The following is a 14608-nucleotide window of genomic DNA, read 5'->3' on the forward strand; positions in this document are numbered from 1 at the left end:
ACCACTTCCAAAGAGCACTCTAGACAACCTTGGCATGAAGAGTATGAAGAAGAGAATGATGAATGGCATAGAGAGCCCCCGTGGGCAAGAGGAGGTAGAAATAACAGAGGAAGAGGAAGAGGGATTGGTAGAGGCTGTGTTTACAGAAATGAAACCTACTATGGGGAGGATGAAGAAGAGGTTGATACGCCATTAGATGGTAACTTGGGTAACATCAAACTCAAGGTGCCACCTTTCAAAGGCCGAAACAATGCAGACGAGTACTTGGAATGGGAAAGGAAGGTTGAGATGATATTTGAATGCAACAGGTATACTGAGGAGAAAAAGGTGAAGATTGCAGCCTTAGAATTCCAAGATTATGCTCTGTTTTGGTGGGATCAACTTAATCAAAGCCGAAGAAAAGTGGGACGACGACCTATCCACAATTGGGAGGATATGAAGGAGGTAATGAGAAAACGTTTTCTTCCTGAGCATTATTTTAGAGAGTTACATCAGAAACTTCATAGACTTGTCCAAGGAGCCAAATCAGTAGAAGACTACCATAAAGATATGGAGATGTGCATGGCTAGAGCACACATCGAGGAGAGTGAGGAGGTGACTATGGCTAGATTCCTAGGTGGCCTTAATAAGGACATAGCTGATGCACTAGAAATGTACAGGTATGATTCCATGGAGGAGATGCTGAATATGGCTATGAAGTTAGAGAAGCAGAGAAAAGGGAAGAGCACCACATCATATAGGGCTGCCAACAACAACAGCAACTCTTGGGGTGCTAGATGGCCTAAAAGGGAAGAGAAAAAGGAGTTTCAAAGCTCTACACAAAAGGGGGCAGATTCAGTGTCTAAGGCATTCACGCCTAATGCCCCAACTCATTCAAAGGGATCAAGTTCCACTACTCCTAGTAGAGACATCAAATGTTTCAAATGTCTTGGGAAGGGCCATATATCTTCTCAATGCCCTAACAAAAGGGTAATAGTGATTCGAGATGGCTACACCTATTCTGAATCTGAGGATGAAGAAAACCCAATGCCGCCACTTGAGGACTGCCATGATGATGATGATGAGGTTGATGAAGAAGTTTTACAACCTGAGATGGGACAGTTACTAGTTACCAGGCGAGTTCTCAACATGCAAGTTCAAGAGGAGAGCTTAGAACAAAGAGAGAATATTTTCCATACTAGATGCTTGGTACTTAACAAGGTATGTCTTTTAATTATTGATAGTGGAAGTTGCACTAATGTAGCTAGTTTGAGCATAGTGCAGAAATTGGGTTTGACATGTGTACAGCACCCAAGGCCATATAAGCTTCAATGGCTCAATGATATGGGTTCTGTAAGAGTAAACAAGCAGGTGAAGGTGCCATTCTCCATTGGATGGTACAAGGATGAGGTCACTTGTGATGTAGTACCTATGCTAGCTGGGCATATTCTTCTAGGCCGCCCATGGCAATACGACAGGCGAGTCCAGCATGATGGGTACACCAACCGGTTCTCTCTTACCTATTTGGGTAAACATGTGGTTCTAGCTCCTTTGACACCACCTGAGGTCTATATGGACCAAAAGAGGATATTAGAAAGTGAGGGGCAGAATTGTATTCAGGGGGAGGGAGAAAATAAAGATAAAGAAAACGGGGAAAAAGAGGCCAAGAGTGAAAAGAAACAATTGAATGGCCCATTGGTGAGTGAAACAACAAGAGAAGGAAGAAAGAAACAAAACATGTATGTAAGAGAGAGAGAGATTCGCAGTAGTGTTAGTGAGGGTAGACCAATCTTAATGATTCGGTTTAAGGAAACTTTGCTTAACTTGACTAACATTGACACTTCTTCTTTGCCTTCTAGTTTTGTTTCTTTATTGCAGGAGTTTTCTGATGTGTTTCCTGATGAAATGCCTAGCGGACTGCCACCCCTAAGAGGCATTGAGCATCAATTGACTTTGTGCCTGGAGCTACAATTCCTAACAGGTCAGCATATAGGAGCAACCCCATGGAGACTAAGGAGTTGCAGTGCCAAGTTGATGACCTGTTGTCTAAGGGATTTGTGAGGGAGAGTATGAGCCCATGTGCAGTTCCTGTATTACTTGTGCCTAAGAAGGACGGTTCTTGGAGGATGTGTGTTGACTGCCGAGCTGTCAACAAAATCACAGTTAAGTATCGCCATCCAATTCCTAGGCTAGATGATATGCTAGATGAAGTGCATGGTAGTAAGTACTTTTCTAAAATTGACTTAATGAGTGGATATCATCAAATCAGAATGAAGTTAGGTGATGAATGGAAAACTGCCTTTAAGACTAAATATGGTTTATATGAGTGGATGGTTATGCCATTTGGTCTAACTAATGCACCTAGTACTTTCATGAGATTAATGAACCATGTCTTACGTGCTTTTCTAGGCAAATTTGTTGTGGTTTATTTTGATGATATACTGATTTATAGCCAATCTATTGATGACCATGTTGAGCATGTTAGGTTAGTATTGATAACTTTGAGAGCTGAAAAGTTATATGCTAAGCTACAGAAATGCACTTTTTGCATAGATAGGCTTGTTTTTCTTGGTTTTGTTGTGAGTGCACAGGGGATTGAGGTTGATGAGGAGAAGGTTAAAGCAATTCGAGAATGGCCAACTCCTAAATCTATATCTGAGGTGAGGAGTTTCCATGGCTTAGCAAGCTTCTACCGAAGGTTTGTGAAGGACTTCTCTACCATAGCAGCCCCACTCACAGAGGTGGTAAAGAAAGAAGTTGGGTTCAAATGGGGGGAAGCGCAACAAAGGGCATTTGATACTCTAAAATCCATTCTTTGCTCTGCTCCTATTTTAGTTTTGCCTAACTTTGATAAAACATTTGAGATTGAGTGTGACGCCTCTGGTGTAGGTATTGGTGCAGTGTTGATGCAGGAACGAAAGCCTATTGCCTATTTCAGTGAGAAACTCAATGGGGCGCAGCTCAATTATTCAACCTATGACAAGGAGCTGTATGCTTTAGTGAGAGCATTGGAGGTATGGCAACATTACCTTCTACCCAAAGAATTTGTCATACACACTGACCATGAATCTTTAAAGCACCTCAAGGGACAAGGTAAGTTGAACAAGAGACATGGTAAGTGGGTTGAGTTCATTGAACAGTTTCCTTTTGTGATTAAATACAAGCAGGGAAAAGAAAATATTGTGGCTGATGCACTTTCTAGGAGGTATGCTTTAATTACTACTCTTAATGCTAAGTTGTTAGGATTTGAGCATATAAAATCCTTGTATGTTGATGATGATGACTTCGGTCTTATTTGGAGTGCATGTGAACATGGGGCCTTCAACAAGTTCTTTAGGCATGAGGGGTTTTTATTTAAAGGAAATAAACTTTGTATACCCAAATGTTCTATGCGTGAATAGCTTGTGTTAGAATCACATTGTGGGGGACTTATGGGGCATTTTGGGATTCTTAAGACATATGATATACTTGCTGAACATTTCTTTTGGCCACAAATGTGTAGAGATGTAGAGAAATTGTGTGGTGTGTGCATAGCATGTAAGCAAGCTAAGTCTAAATCTATGCCTCATGGCCTTTATATGCCTTTACCTATACCTACTTTGCCTTGGACTGATGTTTCTATGGATTTTGTACTTGGATTGCCCAGAACAAAGCGAGGTAGGGATAGTATTTTTGTTGTTGTGGACAGGTTTAGTAAGATGGCACATTTCATTGCATGCCATAAGAGTGATGATGCTGTCCATGTTGCTGAGTTGTTTTTCAGGGAGGTTGTGAGATTGCATGGGGTGCCACGCACCATAGTCTCAGACCGTGATGCCAAGTTCCTTTCTCATTTTTGGCGTGTTTTATGGAGTAAGCTTGGTACGAAATTGCTGTACTCTACTACTTGTCACCCCCAAACGGATGGCCAGACTGAGGTAGTTAACAGAACTCTAAGTACTTTGCTTAGAGCGGTGGTTGGTAAGAATCTGAAAACCTGGGAGGATTGTTTGCCTTTCATTGAATTTGCTTATAATAGGTCTATACATTCTTCTAGTGGTTATAGTCCATTTGAGCTTGTGTATGGTTTTAATCCTTTGACTGTACTTGATTTATCTCCTTTGCCTTTGAGTGAAATTGCTAACTTAGATGGTGAAAAGAAGGCTGAATTGGTTAGGGAGATACATGCTAAAGCCAGGGCTCATATAGACATGAAGAACAAAAGCTATGCTGACCGTGCCAACAAGGGAAGGAGGCGTGTGGTATTTCAACCTGGAGATTGGGTTTGGGAGCACATGAGGAAAGAAAGATTCCCAAACCAAAGGAAAGGAAAGCTTGCTGCCCGAGGTGATGGGCCTTTTCAAGTGTTGGAGAGGATCAATGACAATGCCTACAAGATTGATCTACCAGGTGAGTATGGCGTGTCTGCTACCTTTAATGTTTCTGACCTTTCTCCATTTGATTATGATTCAGATTTGAGGACAAATCTTTTTGAGGAGGGAGGGAATGATACAGATCAAGGGAGCAAGATGAAGGATCCTTTAGCTCTACCCGAGGGACCAATCACAAGAGCTCGTGCAACCAAGCTACGAACAGCCTTGAATGCATTTACTCAAGAACAAATCACATTGGAGCTTCAAGATCATAATTATGCAAGATGTGAGATTGAACTTGAAGAAGCACCAAAGCTTGTTATGGTGCTTGAGGCGTGCAAAGAGGCTGCCCATTGATGCATTCTACATGGTTCTATACTTAGGCAAATTTAGGAGGATGTTATTTTATTATGAGCTTAAGTATGGGCTGTGTAGGGCCTCTGGCCATTTGTCTTGCTTTTATTTAAATTCTATTAGTGGACTTAATTAATTAAGTGTAAGGCTGGTTGGGCTTATTTTCTAGAGTTGGGCCAGTCCTAGATTAGTTAATGTTTAAGTCAGGCTTGTTTTAATTAGTTAGCTTTGGACTTGTATTTAATTAAGCCCATTTGGGCCACATTAGGTTTAGGCCTGGGCTAACTTAAGTTAATAGTTAAATTAGGGTTAGCTTAGGTTATTTATATTGCATTGTAAGAGAGCTGCACAGCAGCCAACATTAATTGGAATCAAAACCAACGTGTTTTCTTTGTTCTTCAAGAACAAACCGTGTTCTTCATCCTTACATGAATAGAACCGAATTTTCCTTAGTAATTAGGCTTGTGAGTTCTACAAGATTAATTGCGCCAAGAATTTCAGAGTTGTTTTCAAGAGTACTTGATGGTAAGTTTCTGATTCTTGTTCTAAATTCCTTGTTTTTCTCTCTTCAAGAGTACTTGGGGGTTAAAGGGATTGACGGGTACTTCCGTGATTGCATGCTTTCCGCTAGATTACCTTGTTGATTTGCAAGAGTACTTGTTAATTAGCTAGGATCGTATTATCTATTATTGGTGTTCTTGCTTCTTTAAGCTTTGGGTGCCATAGAGGGGAATTTATTCTAGATCTTTGATCTCTTCCAAAACTTGTCATTGAGTTCATGAAATTTATTTTCATTGGGTTCCGTGTCAACTTCTAACTCTACAACCCCTTCTAGAGAAATTAAATGTTTTAAATGCTTGGGGAAAGGGCATTATGCATCTCAATGTCCTAATAAAAGGGTTATGATTATTAAAAATGATGGGGATGTTAGTTCTGAATCTGAATGTAGTGATTGTGATGATAAGCCTAATTTACTTAATGATGATGATGATTCAGAAAATTTAATACTTCCTGAACATGGAGAAGCTTTGGTGACGCGGAACCCAATGAAAATAAATTTCATGAACTCAATGACAAGTTTTGGAAGAGATCAAAGATCTAGAATAAACTCCCCTCTATGGCACCCAAAGCTTAAAGAAGCAAGAACACCAATAATAGAGTAAAAGAATAAGATAAACGCCACAAAGAATTGATAAGTTTACCTTGATTCTTGATGCAATTAGAAGAATGCAATCTCACACTCTCTAAAAACATGAACACGCCTAAGCATGAAGAAGTAGTCTTTAATTCATTGAATAATTGTTGTTTTAATTACAAAATAACAAGCTATTTATACTAATCTAAGAGGTCCAGATCCTTAAAGGATTTAGAGTTAGCTAAGGAGTAGGATTTAGCAAATCTAAACCAACTAAGGATAAGACTAATAAAATCATAACAACTTAAGGATTTGGAGATCTAATCCAAATCCACTAAAGATTGACTAAATCTAATCAAAATAAGGCTAACTAATCAAGGGTGGTCGAAATATTAGAGGCCCAACCCATTAACAAAGCAAAAACTCAAAAATAACTAACTAATATTTGAGAGGCAGGGAGTTGCACGGTCCAGGGCGTGTCAGCTTGCACGGGCGTGCGCGTATGGATGAGCTTCCTTCGCGAGAGGCAGTGAGGTGCACGGCCTGGGGCGTGCTAGCCGGCACGGGCGTGCGCGCATGGAAGAGTTTCCTTTGCGAGAGGCAGAGAAGTGCACGGTCTTGGGCATGCTATCTTGCACGGGCGTGCTTCTTGGGCGTGCTACCTTGCACGGGCGTGCTTCATGCAACTTGATCTTCTTTGGCAAGTCAGAGGCTTGCACGGTCTTGGGCGTGCCACCTTGCACGGGCGTGCTAACATAGCACTGTCTAGGCATGCCATAGGCTGGAAATTCAGGTTCCAACTCCACATGTGCCTCCATCAATGTGAGAAACTTAGGTGTTCCCCATGCTTCCTCAAGCTCTATGTTTGAGTGGTAGCCATTCCATGTCATACCCCTTTTCCTCGAAAAGATTCGTCCTCGAATCTTAGTTAGAAGTTGAGGTATCCATGCTCCTTTGTTCCTTTGATCTCCATGGATGAGTGTTGGCGGATTCATATCATTCCCCTTTTCCTCAAAAGTGTTCGTCCTCGAATCTGCAGCCATGTTAAAAGGAAACAAATTACTAGCATTGAAAGTAACGGAAACATCATACTCACCTGGTAAGTCTATCTTGTAGGTGATGTCATCAACGTGCTCCAAGACTGGGAATGATCCATCTCCACGTTCATCAAATTTAATCTTCCTTTGGTTGGGAAACTTTTCCTTGCAAAAATGTACCCAAACCCAATCACCTGGCACAAATATTATCTTCTTCCTTCTCTTGGTCACATGGTCAGCATATTGTTTGTTCCTCCTTTTTATGTCTCTATGAACTTTAGCCTTAGCGTGCATCTCCTTCACCAATGTAGGCTTTTCTTCACTTTTAGGGAATCCCTGCAACAAAGAAACAGAACTAGAAGGTAGAGAAGAAGTGTTAATGTTAGTCAAACTATTCAAAAACTCCTTAAACCGAATCATCAAGACTGGTCTACCCTCTCTCACACTGTTTGGGATCTCTCTCTTTTTCACATACATAATTTGTTTCTCTCTTTCACTCATTATTGGGCCATTAATTTGTTTTGTATCTTTTATGGCCTCTTTCTCTTCCTCCTTACTCTTTTCACTCTTTTGTTCTTTTGACAATTCACTCTCTAATGGACTATTAATTTGCTTAGTTTGCCCTGTGGCTTCTTCCTTCTCCTTTTCTTCACTCTTTTCTGGTTCTTTTGAACTTGAAGCCTCACTCTCATCTTCTCTCAAAGTTGAGTTCACTATCTCAGGTAGCTTCTTTTGGTCATCATATACTTCAGATTCTTGCAAAGGATCAACAAACACACTTGGCAAAGATGGTTTAGGATCATTGATGGTTAAACAAATTTCTTTGCACAAAGGTACAAATATAGGTTGCATTTGTTTTTCCTTTTCTTCTCCCTCTTTCTTTTTATTTTCACTCTGTATATTTTCACTCATTTTATTTTTACACTCCTTTTCCTTATTGACAGTCTCAAAACTCATCTTTTTCTTTTCACATTGGTCTTCATACACTTCTTTTGAGGAATATGATTTTGGACAGGTCATCCATTCATCCTTTGTGAATGAATATCTATCTACGTTCTTCCTCCCTTGCACCCTTCCTAATTTATTATTCAAATCCCTAAAGTAATGAGTAGGGACAAATTTTTGGTGCATCAACTCCTTCATCATCTCCCATGGTGGTACAGGTTGCATTCCTTTTCTTTTTCTGTTTAATAGCAATTGTTCCCACCAAAACATAGCATAACCCTTGAATTCAATAGCTGCAAGATGAGATTTCTTTTCTTGAGAATAGTTATGGCATTCAAATATTTGTTCTACCTTCCTTTCCCATTCAAGGTACTCTTCAGCATTGTTGTTGCCTTTGAATTCTGGAATCCTCATCTTAATTGATCCCAAGTCCCCATCAAGTTTATTAAAATTAGTACCTTCAGTATCTTCATCATCTTGGGGTTGAAATCTAGCTTGTTGTCGAGCTCTTGTTGCATTGGAGCTTTGTGAAGCCTTCATCTCTTGTAACTCCTCCTTCATGTCTTGGATAAGATTATTGAAGGTTCTGAACTGTCCTTGAATTGCTTCCATGAAAACCTTCATTTGAGGATCATCAAGGGGACTTCCATCTCCAGATTTGCCTGAACTCATGGTTAGTATTCAAAAGAAAACACAAAAGATTTTGGATTATTGGTAAATCACTCCCTCACGTGTTTACACTCTTGAATCTCTCCTTGCAATTCTTCCAATTGAACTTCAGAATCTTAGTTCAACCAATTCAACTCAAAGCACGTTTAGAATCAAGGAATAAAACTTAACAATGAAAAGCAAGCACAAGTTCTAGAAAGAAGACTCAAAACGATATGGACAGTAGCACAAGAACATAAACAATGCACTACTTTAATGATCAATTAGAGTGTAGTGAACAAGCAAACACACCCTAATAATGTAATAGAAGCAACAGAAAGCTCACACAAAAAACAAAGAAACTAGAATTTGAAAGACAATATTAGGATATAATGTATCAATTTAGCTTACTACAAAGCAAACCAAATATGGACCTAATTAATTCTACCCAAAACAAAGCAAGTAATCAAAGAAAAACAAAAGAAAACAGTTTGTTTAATAGGTTCAGAACCGTGCACGGGCGTGCTAGATGGAGCACGGGCGTGCTGCCTTGTGTCCCTTTTATTGTAACCCAATTCAAGTAGGATTCTTAGATTTGACAAGGATTGTAGTAGATTTTGCTCAATCTCAAAAGATATGGTCAACTAATTTTGTTATCTTATCCACAAGTAGTTAAGATTGGATTTTATCACAAGATTATAGTGGATAACTAAATCCCATAAAATATGGTCAAATCCCTTTAGGATTAGGAACAATCCCACTAAATATGGTCAAATCTCCTAAGGATTAGGAATAATCCCACAAAATATGGCAAAATCCCACAAAATAAGGTAAAATCCCTTTGAATTAGGATCAAATCCCTTGGATTCAGGAACAAATCAAGATCCACACAAGCAATTTTAATGGTGGACGAAATTTTCTTTCTATACTTTTTTTTTTTTTTAGTCAACAAGATCTAAGATCTAAACTTCCAGAATTGAAACAAGCACGAAATTACTAAATTTAATTGAAGCAAAAACGAATTGAAACTAAACAAAAGAAAACAAACACACAAAGAAACAAGATGAAAAAGAAAACAAACACAAGAACAATAAGAATAAGAAAACAAATAAACACAGATCCTAGAGCTAAGATAAATAAGAATTTACCTTAATCTTTGGCTCTGATACCAAACTGACGCGGAACCCAATGAAAATAAATTTCATGAACTCAATGACAAGTTTTGGAAGAGATCAAAGATCTAGAATAAACTCCCCTCTATGGCACCCAAAGCTTAAAGAAGCAAGAACACCAATAATAGAGTAAAAGAATAAGATAAACGCCACAAAGAATTGAAAAGTTTACCTTGATTCTTGATGCAATTAGAAGAATGCAATCTCACACTCTCTAAAAACATGAACACGCCTAAGCATGAAGAAGTAGTCTTTAATTCATTGAATAATTGTTGTTTTAATTACAAAATAACAAGCTATTTATACTAATCTAAGAGGTCCAGATCCTTAAAGGATTTAGAGTTAGCTAAGGAGTAGGATTTAGCAAATCTAAACCAACTAAGGATAAGACTAATAAAATCATAACAACTTAAGGATTTGGAGATCTAATCCAAATCCACTAAAGATTGACTAAATCTAATCAAAATAAGGCTAACTAATCAAGGGTGGTCAAAATATTAGAGGCCCAACCCATTAACAAAGCAAAAACTCAAAAATAACTAACTAATATTTGAGAGGCAGGGAGTTGCACGGTCCAGGGCGTGCCACCTTGCACGGGCGTGCTAACATAGCACTGTCTAGGCATGCCATAGGCTGGAAATTCAGGTTCCAACTCCACATGTGCCTCCATCAATGTGAGAAACTTAGGTGTTCCCCATGCTTCCTCAAGCTCTATGTTTGAGTGGTAGCCATTCCATGTCATTTGGTTGCTAGGCGTGCCTTGAATATGCATGTCAAAGAAGAAAGCCTTGAGCAACGTGAGAACATATTTCACACTAGATGTTTGATTAGTGGAAAAGTGTGTACTCTTATTATTGATGGGGGTAGTTGCACTAATGTTGCTAGTGTAAACATAGGTAAACAAACTTAACTTAACTTGTCTCAAGCATCCTAAGCCTTATAAGTTGCAATGGTTGAATGATTGTGGGGAAGTGAAGGTGACTCGACAAGTGCTTGTGCCATTTTCTATTTGAAGATATGAAGATGAAATTTTATGTGACATAGTACCTATGCAAGCTGGCCATCTATTGTTGGGAAGACCATGGCAATATGATAGAAGAGCACTTCATGATGGATTCCATAATCGATACTCTTTGATTCATAAGGGGAAGAAGGTCGTTCTTGTACCATTATCACCTCAAGAAGTTTATGAAGATCAAAGAAAGATACTTGAGAGAAAGAGAGAGAGGTTTCGGCCTTGAGAAAACATGAGAGTGAGGTTTCGAAAGAATAAAAGAGAGAAGATAGTAAGAATGAGGGAAAAGAGGCCACAAAAATAACAAAACAAATCAATGGCCCAATTGTGAGTGAAACAAACTTTTTATGCTAGAACTAGGGAGGTTAAGTGTGCCATTACCTTGGAGAAGCCCGTGTTGCTTCTAAGGTATAAAGAGATTTTATTTGCTGAAATTAATGCTAACCTTGATAGTTTGCCTTCTATGTTTGTTTCTATGTTGCAGGAATTTGATGATGTCTTTCCTAGTGAATTACCTAGTGGTTTACCACCTTTAAGAGGAATAGAACATCAAATTGACTTCATTCCTGGATCCACCATTCCAAATAGGCCTGTCTATAGAAGCAATCCGATGGAAACAAAGGAGTTGCAAGGGCAAGTTGATGAACTAATGGAGAAAGGTTTGGTAAGAGAAAGCATGAGCCCGTGTGCCGTTCCCGTGCTTCTAGTACCTAAAAAGGATGGAACATGGCGCATGTGTATTGATTGTAGAGCAGTCAACAAAATCACACCCTATCCCTAGACTTGATGATATGTTGGATGAATTACGTGGGGCAACTTACTTTACTAAAATTGATTTAATGAGTGGTACCCATCAAATTAGAATGCAACCAGGTGATGAATGGAAAACTGCTTTTAAAACTAAGTATGGTTTGTATGAATGGTTAGTTATGCCTTTTGGACTTTCTAATGCACTTAGTACATTCATGAGGCTTATGAACCATGTATTGCGTTCCTTCTTAGGAAAGTTTGTGGTTGTATACTTTGATGATATACTCATCTATAGCAAGTCTCTTAATGATCATATTGAGCATGTTAGGATAGTACTACAAGAATTGAGATCTGAAAAGTTGTATGCTAAACTTAACAAATGCACATTTTGTATAGGTAGACTTGTATTTCTTGGTTTTATTGTGAGTGCACAGGGTATTAAAGTAGATGAGGAGAAAGTAAAAGTTATCAAAGAGTGGCCAACTCCCAAATCAATTTCTGAAGTTAGGAGTTTTCATGGGTTGACAAGCTTTTATAGAAGGTTTGTAAAGGATTTCTCTTCAATTGCAGCACCACTAACAGAAATAATCAAAAAGGAAGTTGGGTTCAAGTGGGGAGAAGAGCAACAAAAGGCGTTTGATACGCTTAAAGGGAAGTTAACTTATGCACCTATACTTTCTTTACCTAATTTTGAAGGTACTTTTGAGATTGAGTGTGATGCATCCGGTGTGGGAATTGGAGCTGTGCTAATGCAAGAAAAGAAACCAATTGCCTACTTTAGTGAGAAGTTGAATGGAGCACAACTCAACTATTCAACCTATGACAAAGAGCTTTATGCCTTGGTAAGAACTTTAAACGTTTGGCAACACTATTTATTACCTAAGGAGTTTGTCATCCATACAGACCATGAGGCCTTAAAACACTTGAAGGGTCAAGGTAAGCTCAATAAAAGGCATGGTAAATGGGTTGAATTTATTGAACAATTTCCATATGTGATTAAATACAAGCATGGAAAAGATAATATTGTTACTGATGCATTGTCAAGAAGATATACTCTAATTACTGCTCTTAGTTCTAAATTGCTTGGATTTGAGTATGTTAAAGACTTATATGTGAATGATTCTGACTTTGGCAACATATATGTAGCATGTGAGCATGGAGCATTTGATAAGTTCTATAGACATGAAGGATATTTGTTTAAGGGCAGCAAACTTTGTGTGCCTAAATGTTCTATGCGTGAATTGCTTATGCTTGAATCTCATAGTGGGGGATTGATGGGACACTTCGGGGTACATAAGACTTATGACATGTTGAATGAACACTTTTATTGGCCTCATATGCATAAAGACGTAGAAAGAATTTGTAATTCTTGCATTACTTGTAAACAGGCCAAATCTAAGTCTATGCCTCATGGATTATACATGCCTTTACCTGTTCCTAGTTCACCTTGGATTGATATATCTATAGTTTGCCTAGGACTAGGCGTGGTAAAGATAGTATATTTGTTGTTGTTGATAGGTTTAGCAAGATGGCTCATTTTATTCCTTGTCATAAAACTGATGATGCCAATAATGTTGCTGATCTATTCTTTAGAGAAGTGGTAAGGTTACATGGGGTACCACGAACAATAGTTTCAGATAGGGATGCAAAGTTCCTTTCACACTTTTGGAGAGTTTTGTGGGGTAAGCTTGGAACTAAATTGCTTTATTCTACAACTTGTCATCCACAAACGGATGGACAAACTGAAGTTGTGAATAGAACTTTAGGAACACTACTTCATGCCATTGTGGGTAAGAACTTAAAAACTTGGGAAGATTGTTTGCCATTCAGGTTTTAGCCCATTTGAACTTGTTTATGGCATTAATCCACTAACTGTATTAGATCTTGTTCCTTTACCTTTGAATGAACTTTCTAATTTAGATGGTGATAAAAAAGCAGAATCTGTGAAGTCCTTACATGAGAAGGCTTTGGATATCTAATCCAAATCTACTAAAGATTGACCAAATCTAAACAAATCTGATAAAGATCCGGGATCGGGAATCAAAGGAATGGGATATAAGTTCGCCTCTATGGCACCCCACGTTTATATTGAAACGGAAACACCAATAATCGAGATTAATCGCTCTATGGCACCCCACGTTTATATTGAAACGGAAACACCAATAATCGAGATTAATCGCTCTATGGCACCCCACGTTTATAGTGAAATGGTAACACCAATAATCGAGCAAAGAACAAGATAAACGCCACAAACGAATTGATAAGTTTACCTTAATTCTTAATGCAATTAGAGGAAGCAATTTCTCACTATCACTCTAAGCAAGGAGAACAAGCAAAGCTTGAACAAATGAAGTTTATCAATATCTCAAAAGTTTTGTTTACAATGAAGATGAGAGTATTTATACTAAACCTAAACATATTAGGTTACAAAGATAACAAATAAAGCATAAAACATAAAACAGGCTTGAGTCGCGCTCGCGCATTGTAAGTTCGCGCTCGCGACTTATGCCAACTAGCTCTCTGCCTCGCGAGTTGCGCTTCTCGCGCTCGCTCAGTGTAGGTTCGCGCCCGCGAGTGTTGGTCGCGCTCGCGCATGTGAGGCTCGCGCTCGCGAGCTGCGCGGCCTAACTCTCTGCCTTTCGTTTGCGCTTCTCGCGCTCGCGCACGTTAAGGTCGCGCTCGTGAGATGTGGTCGCGCTCGCGTATGTGAAGCTCGCGCTCGCGAGTTACGCTGCCTAACCCTCTGCCTCTCCTTTGCACTTCTCGCGCTCGCGCAGGCCAAGCTCGCGCTCGCGAGTTATGCTGGCGCCTAGCACTGTAGCAAATTCAACAGCAACTGTAGCAAATTCAAGGCCACTGTAGCAAGTCAAATTTACTGTAGCAAAGTCAAACTAATTGGCATGGGCACTGTAGCAGGCGTGCTTTCCTCCATTTCAACTTCACATGCCACCAACAACATTAGAAGCCTAGGAATGTCTTCAAGTTCCACAAAACACTTGTTAAATGCTTCATCATGATGCTCTTGTGTGATTTGGACTTGAATATAAGAACATGGCTGCCCATATCTCTTTGCATGACTTCTTGTAATTAGCCCTTTAGGAAGCACCAATGGATCTCCCATGTTATATCCCATATTCCCTTGAGCTCCATGGTTGAGTGTCGGTGGATCCGTATCAAAATCTAGGATAAGGAATAATTAATCCAAACCAACTAAGGATAAG

General features: G+C 39.2%; 1 pseudogene; it reads left to right on the forward strand.

Moving 5' to 3' along the window:
• The window catches only part of LOC149498294 (uncharacterized), a 41658-nt pseudogene extending 28292 nt beyond the window's left edge, over window positions 1-13366 (forward strand).
• The last annotated feature ends 1242 nt before the right edge of the window (window positions 13367-14608 follow it).

The sequence above is a fragment of the Jatropha curcas genome, chromosome 2, assembly GCF_041381405.1.
Source record: "Jatropha curcas cultivar XTBG-Jc1 chromosome 2, XTBG_Jcur_1.0, whole genome shotgun sequence".
NCBI lineage: Eukaryota > Viridiplantae > Streptophyta > Magnoliopsida > Malpighiales > Euphorbiaceae > Jatropha > Jatropha curcas.